General features: G+C 39.4%; 1 long non-coding RNA gene across 1 annotated transcript in view; it reads right to left on the reverse strand.

The window, feature by feature from the left end:
* Positions 1–26,349, reverse strand: part of LOC107498966 — a 501,046-nt gene extending 474,697 nt beyond the window's left edge. The window contains exon 1 of the long non-coding RNA XR_004955409.1: positions 26,274–26,349. This is a non-coding gene — a long non-coding RNA (uncharacterized LOC107498966). The remainder of the gene's footprint in view (positions 1–26,273) is intronic.
* Positions 26,350–26,572: the final 223 nt, after the last annotated feature.

Consider the following 26,572-nt stretch of genomic DNA (forward strand, 5'->3'; position numbering starts at 1 on the left):
CTATGTTTGGTATATAACGTAAACATCCTCTAACTTGCTTGCCCTGCACAAAGTCCACCTGCTTGGACCCAGTCCGTGGATGTGACTCTTCCATTTTCATTCTTCCTTCACAGGGGCAGCCCCAAGTTAGTCCCTACCCTCACCCTCTAATTCACTGGCCCAGCTGGTTTTACAAGCCAGCCTGCGTTTGAAGAGCATGCTCATCCGGTGGAAGAATACGTTGGAACGTGGGGTAAAAATTTTAGCCATTCATGAGTAGCCATTGGACTCCTTTTCATCCTTCATGTGTCTATTTGACTGCAACACTGGTCACGGTCAACAACAAGTTGAGGACCCAGGACATTCACCAGCTAGTCTATATTCTCTCAGAGACAAAGCTATCAAAATGCCGCCTCCATGTCCTTAACTCCCAACTCCGTCCACTACTCCGCCCACTAAATTTCACTGGCACTGCCCTTCCGAAGTACCGAGGACCTTACAGTTAAGGCCATCTCTCTTCCTCCTACCACACCATTAGAATTTTGTTTGCCGCTTGTTCTTCAGATTTTATAACGATACTCTCCTAATTTCTTAAGTGTTCCTCTCACCGTGTCTCCTTTGGTTATATTTGTGGGCTCTTCTCTCTGTGCCTCGCACGTAACCCCCGTTTCTCTCTATGTTGAAATTCCCCTGAGCGTTCTGCCTGTGACCTCTAAGCTTCTGAAACAGCGACTTTACGCCGAATTGTCCCGTTCGCTCTAAAGTTTCGGCCGAAGCCCGGCGGCGGTAATCTCACTTTCATCATCTCTTCCCAACATCGACAGGATCCTAACTGGGTTCGCTGCATCCCTAATCTCACCTCTTTCAAATCCCCAAGGTTACCTACCTAAAACGCTGTTCCATGGCTTCATAGTCTACAGAACGAGACCTACATTCTGTCGTAGAGTCCACAGGGCCCTCCACATTCCAGCATCTTTCTACCCCTCTAGTCGCGCCGTGCATTTCTTGCTTTGCATATTACCCTCCAAAAACTGCCTATGCTCGCAAATGACATAGCTCTGTTCTGTTCGGTTTTCAGAACTCATCCTTTTGCACGTCATCGTCTCTGCCTGAAATAAATTTTCTTAGACTTTACTTTCGCCTTTAAGTAACATGAAGTTTTAAATTGGTTTAAGTTCAAATAAGACACAGGCAAAGTCTCCCAGCCTATTCCCCAAGCCTGAGTTCAACGCCCTCTCTCCTACTGCTCCCGAGTACTTATTTTATGAATGTCATGTTGTATTAATTGCATTTTACTTAAGCTATCTTTTAATACTTTAGATGTTCTCTGCTGGCAGAAATAATATAATATGCATACATATCCCCAGTCTCTTCCAAAGCACTTGTCCTTTAAAAGGTACTCTATGATATTTATTGAATGGATAAATAAGTGAGTTGATGAATGAATAGTTGTATAAGGGCAGCAAAACTCTCAAGAAATTGACCCTTGAAATATGTTCAGTAACCTCTTTCATGAAATTCTAAAACCTCATTCATCCCAAAGACACAAAGCTGGTTACGCTGTCCTTCCTTTCAAATAGAGACAGTGAATCATGCCGAATTACAACTCGTAAGACCTTACGGCGAATGCAAAATGCCCTGTAGGACATTCGTCTTTCATACTGCATTATATTTTTAATGATAATTGTTGTCATAATGTTCTTACCCACATTTCAGCTAGTTAAAAATTTTGCCTGCCTCAATAAAATGAAAGATGCCAGATTGTTTACAGATGAATTAATCATGACATTATCCCTAGAACTTTTAAATTACATCAATTACATTGCATTTAGCATCACAAATAACTTGCATATTAAACAAATGGAATATTTTCTCCTATTAATAAAGATTAAACCATTAACTACCGCTATTGAATAGCAATGTGTCTGCAGTCAATGGCTCCCAGGACAGATAAGAAATCTTGCTCTGTCGCAAAATATATGTCATCCTTTCCAGGGCGTCGTCAATCTTTATGGAATTTGGGAACATTTGTTTTCTTTAGGAGTTCATCTATGAATTGATGATAACATTTAGATGTGGAAGACTGCCTAATACTGAGAGCTCGAGAGAGTCATCTGCAATAATTCCCCATTAAAGAACCCCATGCTTAGGCATCTTTCTGAAATATAGGATGAACCTGGCTTTTCGGTTTCCTAGTCAACTTTTCAAACACTTAAAATATCTGGAATTAGATAATCAATGTCTGTCAAACAGTGGCTTGCCAATGTCTGAATCAAGTTGGGCAGATATTTAAAGACACTGCTTCTAGTGTGTTCTGTGAATTATGCATAAATACAGAAGACAGAAATATGTAATTAAATGGAAATGTGTTTCAATACACTGATATCAAAAATGTCTGCAGAAGAAGGAGCCTTTAATTCAACATGATAATTTAATTTTGTTACCCTATATATATTGTAAAATCTTAAAAAAAACAAAAACAAAAACAAACATAAAAGCCTTCAAAAACCAAGTTTCTCTTATCTGTGATCTGTAAATAGAATGCTGAACATCAAAAAAAGACTATTACAATGCAGAGCCAAAGCATCTGCCGTCACACCTCTCTCTCAATGTCGGCTTTCTTTGTTGCATAACGGAAACCCAGAAGTTGTGATTTCAGGCCCATAGTAGCTACCCAGACTGTTCGCGCAGCCCCAGACACTCTGTGCAACCTTGGCGGGCTTCTTGGAAGAGGAAAAAGGACTCGCTGAATGGCTGGGGCCTGCAGCGCCACAGCGGCACAGTGGAGGCCAGAGCGAAAGGCGAGCGAGGACAGTGGTTTCTAAAGTGTGTTTACCGTCACGCACACTAATAACTGTATTTCTCATAGTGAGCCTCCGGGAACACTTAACGCCCACGGAGCTAAAGCAACATTTTCATAGACAACGATTAACAACCCAGACAACCTGTTCTCTCCTTTGCTGGCCTCTTCCCTGCTCTTCTTTATTTTCCCATCCTATTTATTTCACATTAACAATGCCAGTCCATTCAGTTGACCTATCATGAGGATTAGGCCATAGTTTGCACAGTGAGCATAAAAGATATCAGAGTGTGTCACAGATGTCCAGGACTTGTCAGTAGCAAACGATGGTTTGGCTGGGCTCAGAACCCAAGACTGCCCCAATATTTTTGTCCTATTCACCCACATAAACTATTTTCTGAAGTCTTTTAGAAGGCAGGCTGTAATTAATCAATAGATGTAATATCGGTGAGCAGAAAGCCCTGCTAAAAGAATATCTAAGATGTCTGTTTGCTTAAGCAATTTATACCTGATGCCCCTGCGTGATTATTAATAGCATCCAGTTTGCCTGAAAGATGTGACTTTGTTTATGACGTTGCAGGATCATTCCAGTCCTCGGCCTCGCTACAGCAGCAATAACAGCTGATAAAACATTCATGGTAGGAGGCGGGATGCTTCTGTCACAACTGAAGCCCAGGTCTCTTCAAGGTTACCCTTGAGCAATGTCACCCACAACAATAAGGGCCACAGCAGAGACACTGGAAGTTCAGGGTGTGATACAATGGGAAATCAACACCAGTGGCCCCCGAAGGCAATCTAAGCCCTGATGCAGGAAAGCCTGGGGCCGTGTGGTGGGAGAAAGAATGAGCTTAAGGTAAAATCGGGCAGGTCTGTGAGTCTTCAGCAAGGTGTGTATCACATTCTCAGCAAAGTGCTCAGAGCCATCTCAAGTCCGCCTTCAGAATCATTTTCAAACACTACTATCCACAATCAGTGAAGTGTGATGAAACCATCACTGACCAGATTCTTGATTATGTAAAAGATCAAAGAAATTCACCTTTTAACAAAAAATGACAACAACTATTATGAAAATATTAAAAAGATATTTTCTGAGGGAAAAAATTGCTTTCTCATGTTTGGCTTTTGCACATCATGAACAGGGGAGGATGCCCAACTATGACTGGGAAGTTCTCGAGAAGCAAAGTTGCTGGTCCATTAGGAAACAAGCAGTACCACCCCCCTCGCTCCCTCGCCTCTCTCCCCCCATTAAAAACAACTCTTCTGATACCACCTTTTTCTGTGATAAATGGCTTGCCTTAGTTATAGGAGAAATGATGCCCACAGGGTAAAAAATTGATTAGAGTCAAATGTGGACATGCCATCGGTGAGTGGGCTCACTCAGGTAACATTTTATTTTTTCCTGAACCAATGTAATATTTTGATGAGTAAACAGGAAGACATACAGAGGCACAAATTTTAAATATTTACTGAGGGAGTTGTGCTGTCTCTAATTTAGAATATTACATTTAATTATACATGTAACACAAGAAATTCAAAGCCACCAATAGGCCATTTGTGCATGTGAAAGTGGAGTCTAGAAAAAGCTAAGCCAACATTAACAGCGTTGCCATGGTTTATTAATTTAATGTACTAATTATTCATTAGAACTCTTCTAACCAGCCTCTATCATCAATCAACAAATATTTACAAAAGAGCTATTAGGTATATGCATGCTCCCACTCTGCGATAAAATAATATAGAAAGGAAAAGATAATAAAACCCATTTAATCCTAGGTAGGAAACTAGTGCCGACTTTTTTATTATTTGGTTTGGGGGGATAGACAATCTGTTATCTTAGATAAAAAATTTAAAAGACTAAATTGCTTTATGGTATACTTCAGATTATGTCAGAGATAGTCACAAAGTTACTGATGAATGCAACAGCCATACAACTATTGAAAGGAATTGGACAGAGAGGGAAAAATAGAATAAACAAGTGTTCTTTAATTCTTAAGGAAAAAAAAAAAAGGAAATACTCAGTTTCTCAAGAAATCTACCACTGTCCTTATTCTATTTTTACTGTGGCTCAGATGATGAGGTTTTCTTTCTAATTTAGGTTTCATGTCTTAACTATAGACTAATTCAAACTGACTTCTGTTTTAAGTGACATGATGATAAGCTTTTTAGTACATAAAAAGAACCAAGCCTTAGGGGATAAAAGTACCCTCCTAAAAATGATTTTATACTGATTTCTCTTCCAAAATACCTTAATTGGACTATTCCAATATATGTTCATTTTCTTTATAGACAGACCATATACTTACACGCAAAGCTAAATAATAATATAACACTTGGTGAAAATGGCACTTAACTTAACCTCTACCCCATCCATGTATAACTGTTATAATATAAATATCTTCCAAAAGAGATGAGACTTTTATGATTTAAAGATATTATATATGTACCTGGAATAAAAACTTCATCTCCTTAATAAGCGTCATAGAGAGGACAAAATATCCTAAATCTCGAAATTATATTTTGCATTTTATGACAAAATTGCCAACTAACTTAAAAAGCAAAATTCCCTACATAAATCTTTCTGTGCCAGTGCTAGAAATCCCTGGCCATACTTCTTCCATTTGCAAGTAAATGGAATTGACAGAACTGTTGCTAGGGATACACGGTAAGACAAGGCTCAGTCATAGTGACAGGGAACTAAAAAAAAAAAGAAAGAAAGAAAGAAAAAAAGAAAGGAAGGAGGAAACATACAGCATGAGCATGTTCTTAGTATCTTGATCCTGTACCACCTCATAAGAACATTTGCCTCTGCGTGCCCCAAATGAGTAAGGAAAAGCTCAGGGCAGCATCACTCTGATTGTGCTGGCTTTGGATGCACCTGTTAGTCTAAGCTACAGTTTGCAATACTCAATCGAAGGTTAATCCTGGTGTTGCTGTGATGGTATTTTGTAGATATAATTAAAGTTCATTATCAATTGGCTTTAAGTAAGGGCTGTTCTTCTAGATAACCCCTTACCCATTTATGATGTATAAAAGCCCAACAGGAGAAAGCAATTATTTTAGATAATCTGGATAGACGTGATTCAAGTAGGTAAAAGGCCTTAAACTTATTGCCAAGTCTCCTCTGATGAAGAAATTTCACCTATTGACGGCTGCTTCAGTCCATGCTCCAAACTTCCAGCCTACCTCCCCATGGATTTCGAAGTTGCCTAGCCAACCCCCACAGGGATGCTTAAGCCAATTCCTTGCAACAAATATACATATATATATATATATATATATATATATATCTATCGATATATATATCTATCGATAGATATATATATATATCTCCTACGTTTCTGCTTTTCTGGTTGAACCTCTGAAAACTCTCTCATCTTGGCCGCAGAGAAGGCCACTTGCCTCAAGGATAAGCAGCAGTGAACAGCTGGTTTCTAGAGACTTTGACATAAGGCAAGCTACATTCTGTCCCCTCAAATGGAGCTTTGAGCTTAGCTTAAAATTGTGAAATTGTTCAAGAAGAAAAAAACATTAAAAGACAGAAAAAAATAATCTAGGTAATGTATAATAATTGTTCGATGTTATCTTGAGTAGGAAAAAAAGGAACTTTTTTGAAAAATCTTTCTGACTGATGTCTCTATAGAGTTCTGGACCTTTTACTCGCTCATTAATAATGGATAACCTATTCATTTATTTGGGGCCTTGCAAGAAGAAATGTACTTTTCTTGAACTTAGGTCAATAAGTCCTTGAAAATCTTTCCATTTTGTAAAATATAGGTGACCTCACATATTAAAAAGGAATGTATTTCCTACTTGGATTATTTGTATTCAATCATTAAATTTCTTTGAATAAACTATTTCTCTATTGCAATCTTCAGGTACAAATAAGTTGATTTTTTACACATATAGCTATATCTATGTGAATATACATATGGTTATAAAACTTGACAAATATACATATTTGAAAAATTATAGTAGAGTTAAGGATTGTGCGCTTTATCATGATTATGTGCTCTATAATAAAACCCACGACCAAAGTATGGATAATAAACTGATTTATACATATGAAAATATTTGAAAACTCATTGCACCTGTCTTATAATATCCCTTTCTCAGAACTAATGATATAAAAATTCAGGATTAAAGATCAGAGCCCATAAATCATAAACAAAATGATGCCTGTTTTTCTTCATATAAATCATTTTTCTGAAACCACAAAGTATAACAGCACACTAGATCAATCCATCATGCCTGAAGCTAAATACAACATTAGTTTCCAAGGATATGCATTTAGCATTCTGCAAAAGCTCATTAATTTTCGTCACAGATATTTGAGAATACAACCATCAATGGGACAATAAGTGAAAGAAATTTACTAAAACATCTTATTATTTTAATGAGAAAAAAAAAAGTAAAGCAGATAGGGAGTTCACTGATCTATGAAATACAGGCAGCCCTCATCCTAGGAGTGTTGTTGGTGTTGTTTAAAAAAAAGAAAGAAAAAGTTTGTAACTGAGGGACGTTTCCCGAGGAAACTATTATGATTAAGGTCTGAAGTCCCTGAACTATATTTAACTCTAACATTTTATATATACAATAATTTTAGTTTGAGTTCGTAACCTGGTAAATACCTCCAGGTTTAGAACTAGGAAGAGGAAGAGAACAAGAGGGAAAAGAGAGAGGGCATGGGGGATGGGGTGGAGGAGAAATGCACGGCTGGTTCGTGAAAGTTGGCCTCGCCTGAAGAATCACTTGAAATGATCTTTATTTCTATCTCCTGCCTCTTCTCTGACCCCTTTGCTCATTTTCTTAGGCACCCATGGCTCTCCCGCTCTAATCGACACCATCCTACAGCCACATCCAAGATGACTTCCTAAACCACGCAGATCACACAACTTTAAAGTCTTAAAATCAGTGACTTTAAAACAGTATTGCAAATTTAAGGGAAAAAAAAAAAACAAAACGAAACATGTTGAGATCGTTTTTAAATCAAGGAAGATATCCACCGAGTGAGTGAGTACAGCCTGTAAGCCATTTTTATACATTCATTCCTTCCTTTACTCAATAAGCATTGAAGTGCTTTTCCCCTTGAAAAGCACTGTTATTTCAATTTTGCCATATTTTCCTTCACCTTCGGTGGTGTTTTCATGCCCACTGAAGACGCTACAGGCTGTCTCGAAACCTCCCAGTGCCACTGTTTGCTGGTTTCCCTTATTTCCACGACGGCTCATAGGCTGGTGAAGCGGGCCCCCTTCCGGCAGAAGGAGGTGAGGTGCGTGATTTGTACAGGGTGTCAGGGACGGCCTCATCTGTTACCCTCCATTAAAGGATGCTCCTGCCAAATCAACTCAGTCGGAAGACTTACATAAAAACTTAATTAACTGGTTAATCGAGTGGACAAAAGATCACACTTGATATTTTAAATCCGTGAAGGAAAAGCTAATTAATTACCTCGGCGTGCTCCCTATCAAAGAACCACTAGTTCCTATAACCAAATTGAGTTCATTGGTCCCCAATAGTTTTGCCGCCCAAGAGACAGAAACCCCTGCTCCCCGTGAGTCATGTGTTTGGACAGGAATTATTCTATAAAGCAAACTGCATTTATTACCTAATAATGACTCTTATTAATCAAATACACCTACATCTGTTAATCAGAATATCTGATAGGCTATTTGCAATCAGATCCTATGTAGCCAAAATTATAAGAAATTATCTTAGTCCCTGATACAAGTTCTTCTCACAGAAAAACAAAACAATTGCACTGATTGTAATAGTCTAATTTTAGAAAATGTGCAATTATTCAAAAAATTTAAATTACAGTCAATTGTGTGAAATTATTGGGGAAGACTTAAAGTCTTACTTTACAATTAACTTTTATTTCATTATCAACATTAAATTTACAAATTCAATGTCAAAATTTTTTTGTTCAGCTAAAGGAGGAAAACTAAATGCAAAATATAAAAGAAAACCAAATTTTCCTCCGGGCTTTCTAATTGCATGTTATTCCCTCTTTACAGTGGCGAGAAATTTCAAGTGTGGCAAAAACAGCTTCATTAGTTGCCTGATTAGAAAAACTAATTTAGACTAAACATAAATGTCCTCTCAAAAAAGGAGGGGTGACTTTTACAGCATGATATGCACATACATATTTTCATTGAAAAGTTTTTATGTAATTTTCACTTATAACATGTTCGATTCTATATAAAATGTTACGTTTTTGTCTCATCCAATTACATTTATTCATGGAATGTATATTATTGAGAATGAGTGCATTTTATATAAACTTTCGAAATGTAAGGGTGTATTATACAAAACGTTTAATGACGTGAAAATAAGTAGCTTCAGGTGCTAGCAGGTATTTATCCTACCAATAACTCCGAGCGTCTACTAGGTGGCAGAAAATATCCATCCTGTGTCTGTCCACTGTTTTAGTGCCTATCGAGTGACAGACACTGGCAAGACCATACCAAATAAGATAGATGCGTCTCTGTCCTCGTAAGTTAAAGGATTTGCTTAATTACAAAAACCGGCATTAATAGTTTAAGTAGTGTATTTCAGATAGTGTCTTGCAGTGACATTCTTTGCCTACACAATTAAATGTACTAAACTATTATTAATTTCTTTTTTTCAGCAAACCACCTCATAATACTGGCTGATCTCATCTCAAAATTGCATTGCTACGATCATGATTTAAAATTCAGTTGTCACAAATTTTGAATACAGAATTAAGACTCAAGTTCATCCAAATTAAGGAAGTGTCTTAAGAACTTCAATAAAGACCACTATTGCTTTTTCTGCTTAACTATTGCATTGCCAAGGGATTAACAGAGTCCTTATAATTCACTACTTTTTGCCAGAATCGTTTAAATAAAAAGCTAGTTAAATTTTTTAAAATATATTTTTCTTTTCAGTGGGAATGTCTCTCTTCACTTCTATCTTGTACTGCTAACACTCTGTCTTCCTAAAAATTCAATCTTATTTTTTCCTGAGAAATATTTGTGGAATTTTCAAGAGTCAAGACAAAATTCTTATCCTGAATTCAAGGCTGGTCACAATCTGACCACAGCCTATCTTTCTATTAATCTCAAAATTTCCCCTCCTCAGAAATGATAAAGACTGAACATATCCCGGTCTAAATGTCAGAGGACCTCTGTTCTATTTCTAATTGTGCCACTAACCCTTTATATAAATTCTCTCCTTCTCTGCTCCCCTTCATACTTTAATCAGAATTACCATTTCAAGTGAAATCTAATAACATCTCACAGAGGAGAGGTATAAACTGAGTTTCTTTGGATGTTGTTTGAGAAGTTATTAGCACTTGTCCACACACTTCCCTTCCTAGTCTCCTCTGAAATGCCTCTGGAAAGCCTTAGATTTCACTGAAAATATTATGAAAACTCTTGGCCTGGATGATCTGTAATATCCCTTCTAACAAAATTCCCTCCCCTTCTAAAACAAGTTTCATTAACAATTCTAGATTCCTAGCTCCTTCATTAAAACTATCTTGATGCTGGAATCCAAAGATATTTTCCTTTCTACCAACTCAACACACTCTCTGTCATATTATGGTATGAAACACATTCCAAAATGTATACAGTGAATATCAATTCTGTTAGATATTCATGGTTGTTAGAGGAAAAGAAAGTGAGACAGAGCGTGCCACACAATGATATGCTGAAATAAATTTGAGAATGACTAATATCAACTTGGTATCTTTACTTGAAGACTCCTCAAACATTTTCAACATGTTTAAGATTCTATATGATGAAGATGTAGATGGACTTCTGACTCCATCGGATACCACGTTCATTTGGCTACTTCTCATTTTCTGAATGCCCCAGACATAATCTTTTAAATAGACTGTTAATTTTTTACTAACAGAGCGGTGAATATGGGGCAAGCTATGCTTCTTTTTTTAATACCCTCACCCCTATTCATTTACAACCTCGACCACGTCAATTTCAAAATAAAGATCTTAATACTTTCAGAATGCACGAAAATTTTAAAAAATGAGATATGAAGATGGCTATATTGTTACAAAATATAAGAATGCATTTAAGAAGTCAAGATTTCTAACTCAAATTATTGTCCAAGACTTTTAAATATGTATTATTATATAGTTTTTATGTTATTCATATATCTATTATATATAAGCTAAATCATAAAAGTAACTGATTTTAGCTCTATACTTCCATCTAGCTATCATTATTAGATGAAACAGTAAAGTTTTATCTTTTACAAATTTTATAAAATACAGGGACTATTAATATATGTTTCATGAACCACTCAAGAAATCTTTGATGGACACTCTATATAAATTCCTATACTCCTGCGTGTATGTGCATATGTGTGTTCTCTGGGTAAAGCATCTGTATCTTTCACCAGGTTTTCAGAGAGAAGAATAAGTTCTGGCTGCTTTTCAAACTATAATAAAGATTGACAAATTTATTCTACAGCAAAAGTGAACTAAAAGAACACAAGAATAAAACAGAGCAGACTGGAATTAAAGATGCGACGGCCTAATTTCTTCGTAAAGCTCATGTTTCCTCATTAAGACGGCATGTCTGCCAGGATTTATCGCTCTCTCATAAATACCATTTATTGCTCTACTCCCCGCCATGCTCGGAGCCTACGGTATAGACTGCCTACCTAGCTCTCTTTGTGTAATGAATGAGACCCGGGAGAAAAAGTTCCACATTTTCTATTAGATTTTATAAGCTATAATGTTGATCAGTTGAAAAATAAAATTAATTTGGTTAAAGTGTCATGAATATTATATATATGTGACACAAAATGTCCCACATAGTACATTCAGTCTGAAATGGCTAACATGTATGATACTGATGTTATGGCTTTCAAGTTAAAGAGTGACTTCTGGTCTCGCTTTTCTTTAGAAATTCTAATGTTTAAAAACATTAACCACAAACCGTCATTTTCACTCTACACACCCTAGAGGACCAATCCTTCTACGAGCCAGAATACCAACCTCTGAGTTAGAGAAAATATGACTGACACAGAGAAGAATGACAAAGTGCGGGCATATTTAGGGACTCTAGCACGTGAGAGGAAAATACGCCTGGGATACTATTTTACTACAGACTATTAACCCAGGAGGGGAGCTGACTTTGTTCGGGTATATAATTCTAGGGAATATTCCAGTCCATTGAAGTAAAGGGAAGAATAATTGATAACACGCACCTACTAGTTTATTATGAATACAGGAGAAGAGGAATGTGCCTTCTTCCCATTTATTCAATGGGTTTGCTTTAAATCCAAGGACACCAATATGGGGGCATCTTAGGGCATCTTTTATGAGATACAAAATAAAGGATACGAGTTATTTACCACAGGAGAAATGGCTTAAAAACATTAAAGAAAGAGAATGAGAAGACAAGTTACAGACTGGGAGAAAATATTTGCAAAAGATGCATCTGATAAAGGGCTATGATTCAAAATATGCAAAGAAACTCTTAAAATTTGACAATAAGTAACATACAACTCAATGAAAAATGGGGAAAGACCCTAATGCAAAGCTGAGCAAAGAAGATATGCGGACAGTAACTAAGCCTACTCCACAGCATATGTAATCAGGGGAAGGCAAATTAAAACGATGAGATACCACTGCACACCTATTAGAATGGCCAACATCCAGAACATCGACACCACCAAATGCTGGTAAATGTATAGAACAACAAGACTTCCCATTCATTTCTGGTGGGAATGCAAAATTGAACAGCCGTTTTGGATGTCACCTTGTCAGTTTCTTACAAAACTGAACACACTCTTACCATATGATTGAAAAATCACACTTGGTATTTACCCCAAAGTACCGAAAATGTAGGTCCACCACAAAGACCTAGACACAAATGTTTACAACAGCTCTATTCATAACTGTCCTAACTTGGAAACAATCAAAATTCCCTTCGGTAGATAAGTGGATAAATATTATGTGGCACATTCAAACAATGAAACATCATTCGATGCTAAAAATAAATGAGCTATCAAGCCATGAAAAGGCACTGATGGACCTTAAATGCATAGTACTAAGTGAAAGAAGCCAATCTGAAAAGGCAACATACTGTATAATTTCAACTCTATGTCCTTCTGGGAAAAAAAAAAAAAAAAACACTATGCAGGCGGGGAAAAGATCAGTGGTTCTCAAGAAAGGGGGTGAGGTGGGTGGGCAGAACACAGAGAATTTGTAGGGCAGTGAACATACTCTATATCAGAATGATGGAGACACATCGTCATGCATTTGCCCAGACACAAGGGACATTCAACACCAAGAGTGAACTATAATGTAAACTGCACACTTTGGGTGATAATGATGCGTCGTCATAAGTGCGTCAGTTATAACAGACGTACCACTGTGAGGAGGTCTATACTGGGGAGGATGCTTAGTGGGGGGAATGGGTGTATGAGAAAAGTCTGACCCTCCTCCTCGGTTTTGCTATGAACCTAAAACTGCTCTAAAAAATAGTCTTAAAAAAATCATGCTGTATATCTTAAATGCATACACGTTTTTATCTGTCGAGCATACTTTGATAAAGCTGAAAAAATTATCACAAAAGTTTAGCTGCAAAGAACTTCCTGACTAAAATACTTTATGCTACAATGGGTATAAAAGTGATTATAAATATTAATACAGAGAGCATTGTTTCTGAAAAGAAGACCGATATCCATTTGTTGGAAATTTCAAAGAGACAATTATACAAACATTCGGCAGGCAACAAATTCTGGGAGTGTACGTGTGTACTCACATATGTATTCAACTATATTTAACTTATCCAGAAAGAACCTGAACGCATTAAGTAATTAATGCTTGTCAGTTACTTTGAGTGAATACCATTTTAGTCAAATGCTATATCTGTGGTAAGTGATACTAATAATCAAGATAATGGGCTGTCCAATTATGTAGGTTATTTGCTAGCAGTTTTAAAGCATACCATATGTTTCCCCAGAATGTAGATATTTATTTATTTTTCTTAAAAAGGAAGACAAGCACTCATCAATTTAAAAGACATTTTTAAATGTGAGAGACATACAGATTTATATAATGATTCTAAAATACCTACAGCACAGCCAGTCAATCTGCAGTCAATATGCAAAAGACCGAGAGAAGAGCCCGCTTCCTTCCAGTCCTTCATTCGGCTCTCTCAGAACTGAAAAACTCCCCACTTCATTCCCACCCGAGACAGCTCTTCACAGGGTCTCCTATGCCTTGTAACAGGCTGCTGTAACTGTGGGAAATTTCCTGACCATAAAACTCATTTCATGTCATTAACAATTCGGACTGGTTCTGAGATATTATTGGGAGGACGGTGTGAAAGCGACAGGCCAGTGATCCATTCGCTCCCCTATGCGAGACGGGCATGATGACTCTGGGACAGGGGTGTGGCGGGGGACACGGGCTCTTTCCTTTTCAGTGGGACTCTCCCCCGTAAGGAAACTAACGAGAGCTGTTAGGGGAAAGATCCATTAGCTTTAAAGTGCCCTAAGAAAGATGGCCCTGGTTAAGGATTCACCTAGAGTAAATAAAACCCTGCCTCAGCGATTCAAGGATCCCCGGAGAACACCGTCTAAGCTACACAACTCTGGGCTATGAAGTAGTCGAGCTGAAGGGCTCCCCACGGTGAGAGGACCCCCACCAGTCGGACCTACAGACCACGTCTACTCTGGGCCAAAAGAGAGCAGTGGGGGGAAGCAGGGCCTGCTGAGCTGCCCTTGGCTGTTTCGAGGGTGCGTGCTGACGGCCAGCCGTCTTCACATCCTCTGTTAACGCTGAGACTGACTCAAATTTCTGGCCTGACAACTCCAGCATAACTTTTTTCTTTTCCTTCCAAACTGCCTACTACAAAAGCCCATCTCATCAATTTTTTTATATATAAATGTCTTCTTGTTTTTATAAGTACTGTAACTATAACATGTTTATACATATCTTCAACTCTTTTTATAAATTTCATAAACTCTTTTTATGACACATAATCTGAGACCAACATACATTACTCCAAAAGCTCCTCTGGAAAACGCTTGTGTTTCTGGTAGAGAATCAAGAATTAAAATCCGGGACGAGATGAGTGTTAGGATAATGTGACCTGTGTCACTAATGGCAGCAAAACTAATGCTATCCTCAAAGCTCTGGGTCCTTAGTAACAGGCACTGACTCTAGTTTCTCCTGTTTTCATTATGAGCCCCTCACTCTGTGCATCACAGCTCTGATGATCTGGCTCCCCGTTTTAAGGCACTTAGCGTCAGCACTAAGGGTCACCACTGCTGACAGTGTGAAGTCTGCATTTCTGATTGCAGCCAAGAGGTCTTTAACACCACGACCTCAGTTATCAAGTGAAGAGGACACCATGAGCCTTTCAACATAGCTTGACTCTCTTGCGCCAAACTGTTTAGTTTACCCAAAACGCCATGCTTCGGTCAAGGCTGATGTCCCATCGTCATGCACTCATTGCTTGTCACAACCGATGTGAGAGGGTTGTTATAGAGTCGGAACACCACACAAGGGTGCCACAGTGAAAGAGGGAGCTATATACTTCGTAGACACCATGGCAAGTGGCTCGTTCTGACATGAGTTATGTAGTGATGATTTTCTCAAAGATAAAAGTGCAATTCTAGAGGGAGACTCACCCTTCTCTCAATCACACTTAGGCACTGACGGTAGCTCACATGTCAACAGTTGCCAGATCTTTCAGGTCAAGGATCGACTAAATGCAAGTTTCAAATGAGCTCTGCTCAACTCTCCGAGCCTCATCATTTACAGTCGATGTCTCTATGAAGGACCATTGTTGGTTAAACCAGCTGTTGACTCAAAAAGTCTACTGACTACTCAGAAGGGGCTTCAGGCAGAGGGTTCTGAAAGGGAAATGTAGATGGAGACAATTACTCAAAATGCAGCATAGACATTTGTGCTGTGATGTTCTTTACTTAAACGCCCTTTGCCTACAATAGTTTTAATTCACTGCTTAACAGTGGTGAAGGCAGCTCCCCTAACTGCAGACTTCCTACGCTATTTGCGATTAGCCTCAGAATAGGAGACAACTGCCTTCTCCTGAAGTGTATTTTAGCTCCTTTGAAAGGAAGTCACTCTGGCTGGAACAGGCCAGATCCCCACGCCCCTAAAAATATCGAACCATCTTAGCAACACCATCAGAATCACATCAAATGAGATGTGTTTTCTGAAAAGAAATGATGGCGCACAGTAAGAAAAGACTCAGTGGATGTCTTCTATAATTTCATCCCTTGACTTCCTAGCAGCCACAAGCAACCTTCCCTGCCATTCACATGATTTCAAAAATTGCCAGGATGGTGAAATCAAGTGCCCCATTCATAAACTGTTCTCACTTATCCTTTCCTCCAGAGTGTGACTAACCGAAGTCCTCACCAGCTAGCACGTTGTTCTCTACAGCCAGGAGTTCCGGGTCATGTGTAGTCTTTTCAGCCAAGTCCAGACATAGCCTCAATGTGCAGCAGACCAGAGCAAAATAATATATTTAACCAGCACAACACAAAGAGAATGCATGCTGGAGATAGAATCATCATCAAAGAAATCTCCAATTTAGAAAGAGAAGAGAAATATACATCATACTTCCGGGACATGGATTACAAGGCAGTGTCATGAGTTTCTTAGTCAACCAATCTCCATGACTCAGATTCTCTTCAGTGGAAAATTCGCCTTTAACTTGCCCTTCCTATCCATGCACGGAAGGGGAATCAGGCAGCTACTTTCCTTCAGCATCCTACTTCCTGCAGGGCTGATTTCAAACCTCAGGAGTAAACGCTCATGCAAATATTTCCTCGGTTAGTGGAGGGTTTTCTTGGTAACAAAATCTCTTACAACCGCAGTAAGATGCTGGTAGATTTGCATTCTCTCTCCTCCCCAGTTACATAACCAAAGTTAGAGATCTCGGTAAGGCAGAGCTGATTAACTTGGATCCAGCAGTGCCGTCTCTTAGCTACAGGCTCTCATGCTCCACCCACAACCGCGGTCTTTACTTTGATGGCCTCCCTCCAGGCCTTTGCCTCTAAATGAAGGGCTAAGACAAGAGACGAGCGTGCTCTGCCCTTCGCACAAGTGGGTGACTGTGCAGTGTGAGTGATAACTAATTCGGTCACAAGGAGACGACAGTACGGGAGGTTTTCACACGGGCTAAGGGATCTAGTTCCCTCCGTTTCCCACTGGCACCCCCTAATGCAGTTCCTTCACGCCTCGTGAGGACGGAGGACCCGGCCAGTGCGATCCCCTCTGTGAGCGATGACCTCGCTCTGTCGCTGTGGATTGCTGGCCTCGCCAACTGTGCCATCCTCTTCTCTCTCTGCTCTGAGGCAGGCCAGTCAGGTGCGACACGGACTCTCCTCCCCTGGTGCTGTATTATAAGCCGCACGCGGTAGACAACACGCCCCTGCTTCCTGACGTTACTCAACCAAGGATCTATTTCCAGAGGTGCGACAGGAACCAGTCTAGTCAATGGCTCTACCTTGACTCAAATTATGCCACATTTTTGGGGCTTTCCATTGCAAAAATTGTCTCTTACTAACAATTTTTTCTTTTTAGCACACTTTATTTGCAAGTGTCAGAAAATCACATCGAATCAGTTCTAGAAGACAGAGTGCATTTATTGATTCACACGACTGGAAAGGAAACGAGAAAGGGATCTGGCTTCGAGCCCCACTGATGGCATTAACTGGGAATCCAGGCCTGCCTTGAGTGATGCCCCTGCTTTCATGCCCATGCAAGGCAGTGACTCGGGAACTCGTCTCACTTAGCTCTGCTTTCCTCTGTGTTAGCTTCATTTTCTAAGCAGTCATTCTTGTTGGAGAATAATAAAAACTTTGCATTGGAGTTAGGTTTACTGGTTGCCAGAAGCATGTTTTGGTTTGTTTTTTAACAAACCACTGCAGTAGGGAGAGATGGTTGAAACTGATTATCAAAAAGACTGAGTTTTATAGGGTGGGAAACAATGGACCCACCATGACACAGAAAGAAAAAAAAATAAAATAACCTGTGGGTCTTTTACATCTTAAGTGACTATCCAAAGCTTTTCATGAATTGTCAAGAATTCTCACATTATTATTTTATGACAAGGTTTCAGATACATTAAAGCTTACTCTAACATAGTATACGGGATGCACATGTTAAAGAAAAAGAAAAAGAAAAATCTCTAAGGCGCATCTAGTGTTCTCTAGATTTAGAAAGAAACAACATCAGCAACAAGTACCACTGACTGGAAAAGAATAGGTGATATTATGTAATAAAAACCATTTACATTCAAAATTTACCATAGCAAAAACATATGCAAATTTAGCATCTTAGAAGAGCCTTTGCATAGATATGTCTACAAATGCTGACTTCACAAAGAGAAAGATAATTCCTTTTTTTAGAGAGAAGAAAAAAAGGGCAGAAGTGAAAACTTTGGAGGAAATAAAAACAAAACCTGAGGTAAGAATCTCAATAATTGGGTCCTGAGGAACGTGGATCATGTTAGCAATGGCTATGGCAGCAAACTAACACTCGAAGATGAGTAATTCAAGCATCGAGTGTCACTGAAGAAATTAGTCAAGATTTGAAAGAACACAGTGCACTTAGAACAATAATCACAGTTTAGATGCCTTTCAGAGAGTAAAATATCATCATAGTAAAGATATATAGTTAATGAATGACCTCCTTTTTGCCAGGCTGAAAACAAGAACTGAAAATGTTGACCATGGGATTTACCCAGAACTAAAGACTGGCAATATTTTAAAAACAGAAATAAGAGTACAATTCTTTGGGAGAATTTATGTAACCATAAATCATAAGGAGGATTGCTTGCTTCCCAGTCTTAGTGCCTTCTTCCACATAGTTTCATTAGCAAAACATTCCTAGCCTGACTCTGCTCAGATAGAGAAGGATAAATCAGTACAATTTTCTTCCCGCCCCTTTCTCTCTCGTATGGCCAGCCTCTCTTGCACATATACGGTCCTCGTATGCATCTAGCCCCTGATCCTTGGGCTGGGGAGTGACTGTCAGAAAAACACTTGGAACCATCATACATTACTAGTAAGGATGCAAAATGTTATAGCTTCTTTGGAAAAATAGTATTTCAGTTACTAAAAAAGTTATGAGACCCAAGAATTCCACTCCTTGGTGGGTTAGGGAAACATGTCCACACAAAGATTTATACGTAAGCACCCAGAGCAATGCTACTTAAAACAGTCCCAAACCGGAACGAATCCAAATATTCACTGACCAGTAGGTGGATGAACTCAATGCGGTATGTCCACGTGATGGAATGCTGCCCAATGATAAAAAGGGGTGAATTAATGATGCAGGTAACAATACGAACGAACCTCAAAAACATTATACTACAACATGACAAAAACAAGGGAAATTACAACGTTTTAAATAATGGTCGGTAAAGATAGGCACCTAGTGACAACAGCAGCTACGCCGCCGCCTAGCTAAGCTTTGCGAGAAGACGCAGCGTTTTAACGCTGCCCTGATGAATGCCAGCCACCCCGTTGTTGGCTGACCACAACCCACTCTCCACGAGTGACGAATCTTCCCCAAGCAGTGTCAGATTTAACTGATCTGTTCTTGTGATTTCCCGACATCTGACCTTGCTAATTTTAATGAAGCTGATACCTAAGAGGTCTCGCTCCTTCCTCCTTTCCTCAATTAACACTGCATTTCTGCCTGGTCATTGGAAACGCTAAGTCCTGGATTATAGTAACTTTGAATGACAGCGTTCCCCAGAGAACAGAGAGCATTTTGTTTCCTCCATTTGTTGGCTGGCTGAGAGGGTGGGAAGGTTGATATTTCATACCATGCATGTCCTTCTAACTCTTCGGATGCTCTTGGAAATGAAACATATAAGAGACTTCACATTGATCTATATTTTCTGAGGTCCCGAAAGAATCATGTCTCCTTCCATGGAAGAAAGCCCATGGGTGGAATTACTAAAATAATCCCAAGCTCCACCCAGGAACCCATAACCCTGTTACCTAAAGCTGTAAAAAAAAACACTTAAAACACTGTTTATCAAGTTCAAAAGAAAAAAAATCTGAGAACGTTGAAGCAAAAGTGTAGCTGGGGCATGACGGGAGAAGACGGCGGCTGTGGTTTTTAGCTCGGTTTTGTTTTTGGCAAAGGTTTGCTGGGGAGTTTCAGTCGCGGTGCATGTTACCAGATTACAATCTGGAAATACATACAAAAAAAACAAGGAGTTTCAGAGTCCCATTTAACGACTAGGAGACCATTTTCTAAACTATTTCTTGAGACAAAAAAGGGTTAGCAAGAAAGACATAAAAAATGTGTTTCAAGTACTTCTAGGAAACACCAAATGTCACGGACATCTGTACCTGCAAAGGTTCATCAGCATCCGTGATTACTGCAAAAAGGGAGGGCAAAATGTTGGAGGGGAGACAGGCAGGTCAGAAATTTTTGAGGACTGGAAATTTGATTTAAGGCACTTCTTTCAAAGAGGGAGCTTGATTAGGATTAGGGAAGAATCAAGAGATAAGAGTAGAGGATTGGTGGGAGCCTCCAAAGAATCTTAGGGTTCAAACTCAAATTGCAATTTTAAATTAACCTGCCTTTTATCTTTGAGGACAACGTAATGAAAGTAATTTTGTAGAAAAGTGACCTTTGATGTCTATTAATACTTTGCACTGACGAGTACATGAGTCTTTGGAGAAGTGACTATAATGAACAAGCAAACCACCTGTCCGGGCAGAAGGGTCCCCGAAAAGTAAAGTGACGCTAATAAAGATGGCAAAACGGCATGTCACGCTCTTCCACACAGAGACGTGCGGTTTCCATCCTGTGTCCAGGGGGAGTGTGGACATCGTCCTGATTCTCTGACCGGGAGCTGCTTCACTAAACTGTGTGCGGCACGAGTTTCTGCTGACGAAAAGCATCCCTGCGGCCTTTCCGGCTTCAGATGCTTTGCTGCATGGCAGCCTTCTGGAACTTTCCCCAGCATCCTGGACCAGCAGCAATGAGGCCAAAACACGGGAGGCCCTGGTGACCCGTGCCAGCAGGAGCCACCTGGGAGAAAACTGCCTCAGGAGGGCATGAGGCCAAGGGCACACATGTGGAGCCTGACAGATCTAAATAGAAATCTTTTCTAGAAATCCATTTAGTGCAGCATTTGTGATTTGGGTAAATCACCTCATCTCTCTGAGTTTCTGTTTCTACTCGGATGACTGAAACGACATGTGTGCCAAGTTAGCACCTAAGAGAACCCAACAAACGTTTTCTTCCTTGTCCTATAAATCCATCTATGGAGAAAATTACCTACAACATGACATTATAGAAGCATTTATTTCATGGCAAATTATGGATTAAAATGAGAGGCAGTTCTACTGAGTCATCAACAGGAGCATTGTTCCAAACATGGCTCCCTACTTAAAAAAAAAAAAAATCGACATTATGTTTTATAAAATTAATCTGCAATAAACGGAAAATTGCCACTCAATGATAAAGTTTCAATTATGCAAGACGAGTAGGTCCTAGAAACCTGCCGTACAGCACAGCACCTGGAGTTAATAACACAGAATCGTGCACCCCAAAATATCTAACGATCTCACATTACATGCTCTTTCCACAAAAACAAAACAATGCAAAAACAGCAAATACCACAAAAGAGCATGAGGGGACTTGGGAAGATGGGGGATGTGTTTGTGACCCTGTTTACGGTGATGGCATCTTGCAGTGTGCACACATCCAGGCTCATCAAAAAGTGTACATTAAACACCTCTGTATATCCATTATACCTCTATAAAGCATAAGAAATGTTCTTACTGAATTCCTAATTTCTCATTAAAATTGGTTATTTAAACTGACAGCCACCTCAAAAGTATCATTTTAATATCATGTAACCAAGCTCCTATTGGATATTTACTTAAAATAAAAGATAACCGTAATGACATTTAAGTTAATTTCGCTTGTTTAAAATTTTAACTAAAAAGAAAAGAAAAGAAAAAAAAAGAACACTTCTCTGTTATTTTTAATCCAGATGTATTGGGTATAAAGATGTAATTGCAATTTTAAATTAACTTGTCTTGTACCTTCAGAGACAACATAATGAAAGTAATTTTGCAGAAAAACTGACCTTTTCTCTATAGTCTTCAGCAAGATGTGCTGTACAAAAATGAACCAGTACTCCAGAATCTATTTTCAGGGGGAAAAAAGATATATATTCTATTCATAACAATTTCATAGCATTTGTCTTGAAGTGATTTAAAAATCTTAATTTGGATGTTTGATTTACTTTTAAAATCATAAAAACTGAAGCACCTGAAGTTTCGGCAACACCTTTTCCTAAGTGGAATGTTAGTCTTTTACCCACGGCATGAACGGGAAGCCCACGCCTGCGACCCTTATTCATAATCTAAATACGCCCTGTTGTTTTAGAAGTTATTTCGGACCACCTCCTTCGAATCCGCATCTTTGTTTTTCTTAGTTCACTACTGCGGATGATCAGGACTTCGCAGGATGCCGATGCACAGGTTCGTCATCGCAGGTGCAGATCTGGTGTGTGGGAGGTGAGAATGCACAGCTGTCCTCTCTGCTGCGCTTCCGTCAGGGCGACTTTGTCTGCTCATCCCCTCACTTCTGATTAAACATCCTATGGGGCATTTCAGCGCACCCCCTGCTTCTGAACAGCATGACGTTCAATCAAGTCGCTAATCTTACGCTTCGCTTTTTGTCTTTATCTCACCTTGCAGGTATAGTCTACAGTCGCAGGCCCATCCTTTCCATCGGTCAAGTCTGGGGGTCTTATCTTGGCCGAGATCCCGTCACTGTGCTCCCCGGGCTGAGGCTGGCCCTCCCAGCCTTGACAGGCGGCGAAAGCACCCCGACACCCCTGGCAGCAGTGCTGGACCTCTGGCTGTGTTTGGTGGCATGGGCCCCCGCGGCAACATTGTTGGACAGGGGCTCCTGCTCTGGGCCCCAGGGAGGTCACCACGTGGCCCCAGATTCCTCCTTGTTCCCCAGCTGATACCCCATCACACGCCAATAGGCACCTGTATAAAGTGCCCATCACAGAATTTGTTAAAACAAAGGGCCGAGTCAAGGAGCTAACCCTGTCCACATGGTGACAAGTTTCCCGGTTAATTTTTTTTTACCCATTTATACCTTTTCCTATAGGGAAAGTAAGCTCTGTAAAGTGAATCATCTAACCTACGTGATGTTCATTCCAGAGTTTTGAAAGAATTTTTAAAAAGTTATAAACTTAGAAATGACTTCTGTTTTACACTGGGACTCCAGCGGACAAATGCATGCCACTTCACTGAAATCCGATGTAAACTTTGATACGGTTTAAGAGCACGTAACGTTTCAGCAAATTTGACCTTTCTCAGAAAATGACACTAATAGAGTCTTTAGGATGAAGCGGCACCTGCAGAATAAACAGTACTGGAGGACAATAAAAACAGGTACCGAAGGAAAGGAGAATGGGTGATTCTATTTAGAGAGTTAAACAATATTTTCACGAAGTGCTTAGGAACAGTTTCCGGGCTCTAAGAAGTGCCATACAAATGTGAACTATGATTATTATATTAGAGACAATAGCAATAGTATCATTATTTTTAAAACAGCCGTATCTTGTAATGAGAAAACCAAGAATAAAAGTATAGGACTATTTTCCTGACTGAATAAAAAGCGGTGACAATAAACCTTCTTATTTTTATTTCCCTAAAGCTAGAATAATATAAAGAACCACTTTTAGATTTATCTGCCTGGAGATCTCAATTAAGATATTAAGCACAATTCACAATTCTACAATGCTCCACATGAGTGACCTTAGTAACAAAGGAAACAAAAAAAGTCCCAAGACGGTACCGTATGTTTTGCATGTGGCAACAGCAGCACTGTGTCAAGAATCTAAACGAGGACGTGGTAGATTCTGGAAGCTAGCCGCCCCTTAGCGCCGCCGAGGCGCTGCCGCGCTGAGGCCTGGGTAAACGCTCAGCCACGCGGCATTGCATCTGCGCGGCACCCCACGGAAATGAGAAGCATGCGTCCCTTTCCAGATAAAACACATTCTGGGAAAACCTAGAGCAAAATCAAGCTAACGTTTCAGCAAAAGATAGCAAAAACGGGTTTTTGTTGTTTGGTTTTGTTTTGGTATTCAATGTACGTCTCTGCTCACAACGAAAAATCGCCATAAGTTCCTTTAACACAATCCTCTACCCGATGTAACATCTATCTTGTAGCTGCATATGTACTAATTACAGATGGCAGTCATAATACTTTCAACAGCCTTGTCAACACAATGTTTAGCTTGTGGAAAGATTTGAAACATTTCCCCCAAACCGTGTGTGTGTGTGTGTGTGTGTGTAATAGCTCATGACACTTTTAAATTTTTCATAGTAGAGCTTTCCCTGCTCTGGTAATGACATTTTACAACAGACTTATTTAACAAAAAATCAGACAAAAAATGTTGACATGCATTGATTTTTATCATTTGCATAATTACAGGTAGACCAAATATTGGAACTGGAGTTAAAATCTAAAATGGAGTCATTTTAAATTCATCTGCATAGTCATTTCAGAACTAAGAGGCTATCTTTCTTTTTTAAGAACATATTTTAATAATTACCTAGAAAAAGCGTATGCCAAAAGTCTTACACTTAAAAAAGAAAAAAAAAAAATGATCGTCCCTACATAGATAGGTCCCTGGTTAAAAGGTCAAATGTGATAAGTCACATAAAAATGTGCTTTTTTCTATTCAATGGAACTGATTTCAGACAAAATTCACACTTTTCTCTGGTTTGTCTTTGAAATAAAATGAAACAAGTGAAATGAGTTAGGTGGATTAATGTTAAGAAGGCAAGAAAAAATTCCTTGGTGTTTAGGAAACCCTATCTGCATCTGGAGGCTGAATGTGCTGTCAACCACTGTCTCTAATCCAGGCAGAGCTGACTACGGTGGCCAGGGCGAGGGGCCGCAGACTGTTTCCAAAAACAACTCTGAGCATGGCAAAATGTCCACACTGCTACTTCCTGTGCTGCTTTGGAGTGGCAGGTCCTGGACACCGGCAGCAAGAATTTTGTCCTTTCTAAATTGCTTCTTCCAAAGGGAAGAGTAGAGGCAAGGACAGAAAGAGAAAGTAGGCTTCAACACTGTAAGTGAATTCTCGCAGCTTTTATCCATCCATCTCACCTTGAGGAAGAAGGTAATGGTTAATGCCAGCAACCTCAGCTGATGGTGGAAGGTGTATGACACAGGTGTGCCCCTTTTTAGTGCCCTTGGCTTTACTGAGCTTCGCAGGTGTTGTGTCCTTTACTAATTGAAGGCAAAACCCTACACCAGGAAAAAGTTCACAACTCGCTTTATCACGGTCTTCACTTGATTACACTGGTCTGGAAATTATCTCTAGGTGTGTCTGTACTGGGCAAAGCTAAAAGATGCGTGATTCTGTTGCTCATATGGCATTCTCCATTTAATGAATAAACGAGGATGATAGTAAAGAAAATATAACTACAACTGAAAAAAAAGAAGTGTTTTCATCGCCTAAGTTTTGAAGGATTGATTGAATATACACAAGCATTTTCTTAGAAAGAAGGTTTTCTGTGGCATGGAGAGATACAGCACTACACAACTCAATTAAATGGAGCTCTTTCGATAATAAGAGGATTCATCTAAAGTAAGGGTTAAGGCAGAAAAAAATGTAGTAAAAAAAGAACGCTTGTATTAATTTTCTATTGCTATCCCAAGGAATCATCCCAACTTTTCGATGCCACCCACATTTCTTGCTCTCCGCCCACCCTCTCGTCTTCTAGCTTAAACACCAGCAAAACGCACCTCTCCGATTCTCCATTTTCACGTCCTTCTCTGTGAGCGAAGCCGGAGGGCGTGCCGCGCTTTCAGAGTCACGTGATCAGATTGGACGCACCTGGATCATCCACGCTACTCTCCCCCTATCTGAAGGCCTTTACCTTAATCGTATCTGCAAAGGAACTTTTGCCCTCTAAGGAAATATTTTCACAAGTATGGACATTTAGGTGGGGGGGGGGGGGCGTTATATTTGTTTCAAAGACATTAATATGTTTTTTTTTAAATCAACAAATTTAAATTCACTTCAAGAAAATAAAAGAAGCCCTTCTCAGTTACCGCCTACCATATGCATGTCGATATATACACAGGTTTGCTCACGATTAAAAATACACAGAATACGAGTTACTTTACAAGTTAATAGTGATTTAATTTCTTAAATTATAAGAAATTTTGAATTTATAATTATGACTAGTTTTTATAAAATCAATGGTAGATGATCATTTTATATCTGATAAAATAATAAACCCAATTTTTAAAGAAATTGCCAATTGGGAATGAAGTTCTATGACAATTGTCTCTTGTTCTATGTGCTTCATTGTGAAATTCTTTCGTGAAATAAAGAACAAAGCAGAAAACTGATATAAGTGGCTGAGGGTGAAAACAAATAATAACGAACAGACATCCTGATATACCTAGTGAAACGTTTTCAATAAACGAGATGCTTACATATGGTTGGCTCCTGACGAAAGCTCTCGCAAGTCAAGGGAGCAGAGTCTCACCAGCACTGTGGTTCTCACGCAATGTCACCAGGGCAAAGGGCACCATTTCGGTGGAGCCTCACTCCTAACCCCTAGGAAACAAGTAAGAGCACTTCCTGATATGGGGCCGCTGTGTGGGGTCAGCTCTCACATTTGTTCTGCGTTTGCAGAAACTCTGAGTAGGAAGCTAGGATTTAATTCACCTCATTGGTGGTCCAGCTGGACCCTCCAATATCTGATTTTGGCTCACACAGATAATCTTCATCC

This window comes from Rousettus aegyptiacus, unplaced genomic scaffold (assembly GCF_014176215.1).
Source record: "Rousettus aegyptiacus isolate mRouAeg1 unplaced genomic scaffold, mRouAeg1.p scaffold_m13_p_18, whole genome shotgun sequence".
In the NCBI taxonomy this organism is placed as follows: Eukaryota; Metazoa; Chordata; class Mammalia; order Chiroptera; family Pteropodidae; genus Rousettus; species Rousettus aegyptiacus.